General features: G+C 34.2%; 1 pseudogene; it reads right to left on the bottom strand.

Annotated features, from left to right (window-relative positions):
- Window positions 1-102: 102 nt before the first annotated feature.
- On the bottom strand, window positions 103-7702 carry LOC137647914 (uncharacterized; annotated as a pseudogene).
- Window positions 7703-7934: the final 232 nt, after the last annotated feature.

The raw sequence follows: 7934 nt of genomic DNA, 5'->3' as shown, positions 1-7934 counted from the left end.
TGTTTTTTTGTTCTTTTTTTTATAGATATGGCTGAGGCACTAAACTCTCTGTAATCGTAAATTCATTAATTTTTTTGCTCTTAATTTTCAATAGGATCACCTTCAAATGACATTCTTCGAAAGATACAGGTTTCCTAAGTTAATTCCCATAATAGGATTCGTCAACCTTTGTGAAATATTCACCTCTTTCTCTTTTTCGAAAGACTTTTTACAGTTGACATACAACAGCTTCGTCCTAGCTGTTGACAAACGAGCACAAATATGGCATCTTTGTCGCTTTTCTGTCTTCATTGCATCTTCCTCTTGTTGGCTGGGGAGCTGTTGCATGGAGCCAAATACACTTTGGATACATACTGCAAGATCCCTTCGAAGACCAGTCTGGGTGATTCTTTAGTCTGCCCAAGGACGACATAGATCCATCGTCAATTTCATCCGAAACTGACGTTGTGTGGCATCTCTGAAGTTAAGTTTGTTGGAATATATTACGAATGCATTATTCACAATAATATTCAGAATCCCATAAAACAGATAAAATGGCCATCTCCATGTCTTTCGAATGCAAGATGTTGCCTCACACATTTGATCGAAGGCGTCCACTCCCCCTTTGGTTGCATTGTAAAACATATGGACATGCGTTTTCTTTCCCTCGACAATGGTTGGCCAATAGTGAACTGTAGATAACAGCTAAATCCTCTTGGTTTTGGAGACTTTCTGGCAGAGCACTGTTACATTATCCTCAGTATTGTATACGGCCACCAAATGGACAAGGTTGATCTTCGTGTCCTTAATTTCACGTGGTCCGTAGAGCTTTTGTCTGATTGCCCCAACTAATTGCATGGAGGCTTCTTTCAGCTTACGGGCTAAAGAGGGAGATGTAAACCAATGGTCAGTAGTAACTACACGCCCTGAACGCTGGAATGGCCTGATTAGTTCCCAAGTGAAGAACTCTCCACACGTGCCACTCTTCACCTTGTCTGCCATAGTCCCTTTTCCAAGGTAAGGCAATGCATTACGCATGTAATGGCAATCTGCATCACATGCCATCACCAGCTTGATGCCTTACCTATTAGTACAGTAAAATCACTAGAATCATATATACAAAATCCAACACACAGAAATAGAGTCTATATATATATATATATATATATGTATATATATATATATATATATACATATATATATATATATATATATAAATAGATAGATAGATAGATATAGTTATATATATATATATACTATATATATATATATATATATAGTAAAATATATATATATATATATATATATATGAATGATTAAATACAGTAGGGTATGTAGTAAATAAAGATTAGAATATGAAATCACAATAGATATATATTCACTTATGTGGTTGGAAATAAAAATCATCTTAATAATTTTCATAATAATGATGTTTTAAAGATTTAGTTTTAGTAATAATAGTAATTTTAATCTTTTTCTAAATAAAAACTCTAATATTAGTTTTGATATAATCTATTATATTAATAAATCTTATAATTTTCATAGAATTATCCATAGGAATTTATCTAATAATATAAGATCACTATAAGAAAAGACATAAAATCACACACACACACACACACACACACACACATATATATATAATATATATATAGTAATAATAGTAATTTTAATCTTTTTCTAAATAAAAACTCTAATAATATTAATAAAAATAGTTTTGATATAATCTATAATATTAATAAATCTTATAATTTTCATAAAATTATCCATAGGAATTTATCTAATAATATAAGATCACTATAAGAAAAGACATAAAATCACACACACACACACACACACACACACACATATATATATATATATATATATGATATTTTATTATTTAACGTTATAGTTGTAGGTACGTTGCCCAAAATTTTTTTGTTTTATGACTATGGGTAATGTCAAAAGCAAGCGACCGGCGACACCCGGTTAAAATTTTTATATCAATTCTTTAAACCGCTCAATCGGGTAAACGTTTTGTTGTCGAGTTATGTTCGGATATAGACAGACGTTTCCCCGGTCAAAAGTTCCAACTGATTTATAGGTTTTTGGGTAAAATATATATATATATATATATATATATATAGATAATCTTATACTGTACAGTATGTAGTGAATAAAAAATTGAGCATAAAATCACAATTGAAATATGTTTACGTAGCAAATTTGAACACACTCATGTATATATATATATATATCTATATATATATATATATATATATATATAGATATATATATATATATATATATATAGATATATATATATATATATATATATAAATATATATATATATATATATATATACATATATATATATATATATTTCAAAAGTGATTTCATCCTAACATTTGTATTTAGTTCATACTGTACAGTACATAATCATTTACATGAATACACACAAACACACACACACACAAACATATATATATATATATATATATATATTTCAAGAGTGATTTCATCCTAACATTTGTATTTAGTTCATACTGTACAGTACATAATCATTTACATGAATACACACAAACACACACACACACACACACATACACATATATATATATATATATATATGTATGTATATATATATATATATATATATATGTATGTATATATATATATATATATATATAGATAGATAGATAGATAGATATATACAGAATATATATATATATATATATATATACATGCCAATGAATGCCTTCATCTCCAACAGGTTCACATCCCTAAATGTTCCACTGTATGTTGCAATAAACTGTTCTCTAGTTACATTCATTTTATCATTAGTATGTAGGCACACTTCAGCTAACATCGTATCATCTAAAAATTAGGAAAACATATCAATCACAAAGGTAGCACTTTCAGTAACAATGGTGAGAGCACATTTTTCTATGGATGGCTTCACAATACTGGGCAAACGAGGATTTGGGTCACTGTGCCATACGGTCTCGTCCTTGGCACGCAGAACTTTCTAGTCAAGCTTCTTGATGGGCTCCCCAAGTTCAGGATGGAGCTCCCCCTTTTCCTCTTCTGACTTCTCTCTTCTGAAAGGCCTCACATTTCTGAAGGAGATGCTGAAGAAGTTGAAGGTACTGCTGACGAAGGGGAAGGCACTTCTGACAAAGCGGTAGCCATTGCTGACAAAATGGAAGGCACTGCTGACGAGGGGGAAGGCACTGCTGACGAAATGGAAGGCGCTGATGACGAAAAAGGTACTGCTGACTAAAAAGGCACTGCTGACGAAAAGAAGGCACCGCTGACGTTGAAGGCCCTGTGGATAAAGGGGAAGGCACTGCTGACAAAGAGGAAGGTACTACTGACAAAATGGAAGGTGCTGCTGACGAGGAATGCTCGCCTGACGAAGGGGAAGGCACTGCTGACAAAGAAGAAGGCACTCCTGTCAAAAGAGAAGGCACAGCAAACGAAGTGGAAGTCACTGCAAATGGTTCATCAAAAGCCAAATAAGCTGATGGTTCAACAGAAATATCTTGAAAAGGATCGGCCATAGTTGCTGGGAATTTGTTCTCAATTTCCATGTCAAAATCATCCTCACACGTGCTATCTAATTCTGTTTCGTAATCATCAACATTTGTATCGCTTCCAAGGTCATTAGTGCTGAACAATCTCATCAAGATCTCCTCTTCAGATAGATTTCTGCCTGCCATGTTAGAAACTGAAAAAAAAGGAAAAAAACACTTTATTAATATTAGCTAAATTAAACTCTAAATAGTAATCCTACGTCCAATATACCATTAGCATCATGTTCTCAAATCATCTATCAACGTTCACTATAAATACCAAATACTATTCACAGAAATAAATATATTACAATCCATATTGTAAAACTTATGAAAATCAATCACTGTCACTTACCAGGTAAACGTATATCGTATACGCTATCAAGAAAAACAAAAATTGTGATTTCCAAAAAATGGTGAGAGAGGACAATGGCAGTTGTTCCTTTGGCTCTATCTCTGGTCTAACTAACCGGTGCTGGATGAATTTCCACTCAGAAGCCGAACCCAAGCGGTGCAGAAGTGAGAAAGTGTTTTTTTTTTTTTTTTTTTTTGCATAAAGACGGTAGCTCATACAATACACGTTTACCTGTCCAGGGTTAAAATGGAGAATTATTCACAATAATATGTAGTATAATACATAATCACATTGATATATTATTGTCATGCATGAGATGTAATCTATTCTTCATTATCTCCTTAGCTAGTAAACATGATAAGAGCAGATTTTTTGTTCTAATCATGTGTTAAATTACCACTAAGATATTAGGTCAAATTGCCATATAACACAATCAAATAAAAATCAATTAGGTATGCTTAGAGCGCTTAAGGCTCTACTGTAATTTACATTCAGAACTCATCCTATCTGTACAAAGGAGTATCTGACGATTAAAGAGGTATTACCAGCTGTGAAGAATTTTATCCAATGCATCCACCGACCGGAAACGTAATCTCAATAGCAGGAATTTATCAACTTATCCCTTTCACACTATCATTTAACTCGAGATTTGTAAGCCTCAGCCGTTCAATAGCTTCTTGTTATGAAACCATAATAAGATATTATAATAGGGAGTATTCCAAAAGACGAAGACATTTTAAAATATGTATCTAGATGTTGACTGTCCGTAGTTACTATACTTTATAACAAAGAAAAAATATTTGTATATTGTGTTTTGTTATCAATATTTTAGGGCCAAATTGCAATCACAATACAAGAAAAAAGAAGAAAAAAGAAACAGTCAAACCTTTCCTCATTATAATATGACCTTTTTAGGAGGCTAGTCACCTTAATGTTTACATAATTTGTTCATGGCCTTATCTTGGCAGGTTAGGTGATATATAGGTGACAACTGGAAGACGAAGAGAATGCAGCTTACTTCATTTCAACAAACGACGATATTTTATAACAACAGTGTGAGTAGTAAAAGGTAAAATAAAATTGAAACAGATCAATTCTATAGTAGAGAGACATGTATGGGTTTTGTTAATCCAAAGGTGTAGAGCGAGATAAATATTACAAAGAAAATATCGTTATAATGTATGAGTGTGTGAAACACGTGCAGTACATGGCTGACCCCTTATAAATTACATACATGTGAAATAGGGTGCCATGGTCTTGAGATGCATACTGAAGGCGGCTCATCTGGCAGGAGATATGCAGGTTTTAGGAGATCGATGGGGACCCGTCTTTACAACGCATATGGTAGTAGGTTGGCCATGGCTTCAGCCACCCGCTGATATACTATCGCTAGAGAGATATTGGATCCATTAACTGCCCAGCCAGTACTACATTGGATCCTTCTCTCTGATTACGGTTCATTTTTTCTTCTCCTATAGATACACCGAATAGTCTGGCCTATTCTGTATATATTCTGTCATATCCTTGTACACCTAAAAATACTGAGATTACTATACAATTCTACACCCCAGGGGTTAACTACTGCACTGTAACTGTTCAGTGGCTAATTTCCTCTTGTGGAGGGTAGAAGAGACTTGTTAGCTATGGTAAGCATCTCTTATAGGAGAACGACACAGCAAAATCAAACCATTGTTTTCTAAGTTTTGGGTAGTGCCATAGCCTCTGTGCCACGGTCTTCCACTGTCTTGGGTTACAGTTCTCCTGCTTTAGGGTACACTCGGGCACACTATTCTATCATATTTTTCTTCCTCTTGTCTTGTTTATTTATTTTTTTTTTCGAGAAGAAATATTTGTTTTTTAGATTACTATTCTTAAAATATTTAATTTTTTCTTGTTTCCCTTCCCGACTGGGATACTTTTCCTGTTGGAGCCTCTAGGATTATACCATCCTGCTTTTCCAACTAGGGTTGTAGCTTAGTTAGTAATAATAATAATAATAATAGTAATAATAATAATAATAATAATAATAATAATAATAATAATAATAATAATAATAATAATAATAATAATAATAATAATAATAATAATATTGATTAGGAGTGCGATGGAAGACAAAGGAAGGGCCAGTCTAAAGGGTCGTTAGCTGGGGCTAGCATGTGTCGTTGGGCAGAAAAAACGCTACCAAATAATCTTAGAATGACTATCTCCTCATTTCAACTTATCTTAAGAGATCTGACACTACTAGCATATGTTATCTGCTAATACATTCTCGTTTGATGACCTTATAACTCCTCACTTATGTTACATGATCTCCTGTACACATTGAAATGTCTTTTTCTGCTTGTTATCCCCAGGCACTATATGTCACATAGGTCTAGTTATCATTTGTAATAATTTATTTTAAAGTGATAAGCCTCATATATTAGTCCCAGGATAGCTGATTTTGGGTAGAGGAGAGATTGCCATGTATACACCGCTAAAAACAGATAAAAGGTGAGCCATATATGACATGAGTAGGATAGGGAAATGTCTTCCTTGTTCTGAAACTGTTGAGACCTTAATATTGTACACGAATACAAACCTTTTACCTAGCTCTAGTTTGTTATCAGACTAATGCAAGGAAAACGTGCAAGCACTGTATCCCGACAAGGGGATCCCCGGTGACTTGTTGTGTAACAAATTTCATCTGGCGCTAGGATATTGAGTACCTACATATGACATCCAGGAGGGACAACTGAGCCCCACTTCGACTCTTGTTGAAGATGGAAGGTAAACATCTTTCCATGATAGAGGAGCGGAAGTCTTGCTATAACAATCCAGGCTGCCCGCCGTAATGCTGTGGATTCAGTAGAGTTTAATCAAGCCATAACAATAATCATTGGACTATTTCATTTGAACATAACTCAATACTACATCTTCCATCGCTGGTACACGTTCTATATCTCACTGATTACGTAGGCGTTTTACAAAATCACATTCCTTAAAAATGTTATCCTCAGCTTCTTGAGTAACTGGCAATAATATGATTTAATGAACACTTTGCATAGAAGAAGAAGGAATAAAAAATAGTGATCGCTGATATTTAGTTCTCAAGCCATTCAAATGATATGGATTATGGTTAGGATCCATCATTCGTGCGTACGATAAGTAAATATAGTAAAGCATTGAACTATATATATATATATATATATATGTGTGTGCATGTATGTATGTATGTATGTATACACATGCACACACATATATGTATGTATGTATATATATATATATATATAGTGTGTGTGTGTAAGTATATATATATATATATATATATGTAAATATCACCCACGAATGGCATTCAATACCGAATTCTATCTTGGGAATATACTTCCACTTGGAATTCATTTTATGGTAACAGCTTCTGGCCGGGTGGAGATTCGAACCCCCACCTGTACAGCTGGAAACCATGCCTGCAGGGACACTACCGACTGAGCTATCAAGAGAGATTAAAATAGTTTATGAAAAGTCCCAGTACATATTCCGGTCGAATTCAGGAATCTGTTCATACACTTGAAATAAACCCATCTCCACCATGATAGCTAAATCGTAAGTTTGCAGGCATGGTTTCCAGCCGTACAGGTGGGGGTTCGAATCTCCACCCGGCCAGAAGCTGTTACCATAAAATGAATTTCAAGTGGAAGTATATTCCCAAGATAGAATTCGGTATTAAATGCCATTCGTGGGTAATATTTACATTGATTGAAATTACGTGTGCTTGTGATATATATTCATTTAAGATAACCACGTGTAGCAAACTTACGATTCAGCTATCATGGTGGAGATCGGTTTATTTCAAGCGTATGAACAAATTCCTGAATTCGACCGGAATATGTACTGGGACTTGTCATAAACTTTTAATCTTTCTTGATAGCTCAGTCGGTAGTGTCCCAGCAGGCATGGTTTCCAGCCGTACAGGTCGGGGTTCGAATCTCCACCCGGCCAGAAGCTGTTACCATAAATGGAATTCCAAGTGGAAGTATATTCCCAAGATAGAATTTGTTATAAA

The sequence above is a fragment of the Palaemon carinicauda genome, chromosome 10 (genome assembly GCF_036898095.1).
Source record: "Palaemon carinicauda isolate YSFRI2023 chromosome 10, ASM3689809v2, whole genome shotgun sequence".
NCBI classification, from domain to species: Eukaryota; Metazoa; Arthropoda; class Malacostraca; order Decapoda; family Palaemonidae; genus Palaemon; species Palaemon carinicauda.
The sequence above is the reverse complement of the archived record's forward strand: the minus strand, read 5'-3'. Positions and strand labels throughout refer to the sequence as shown.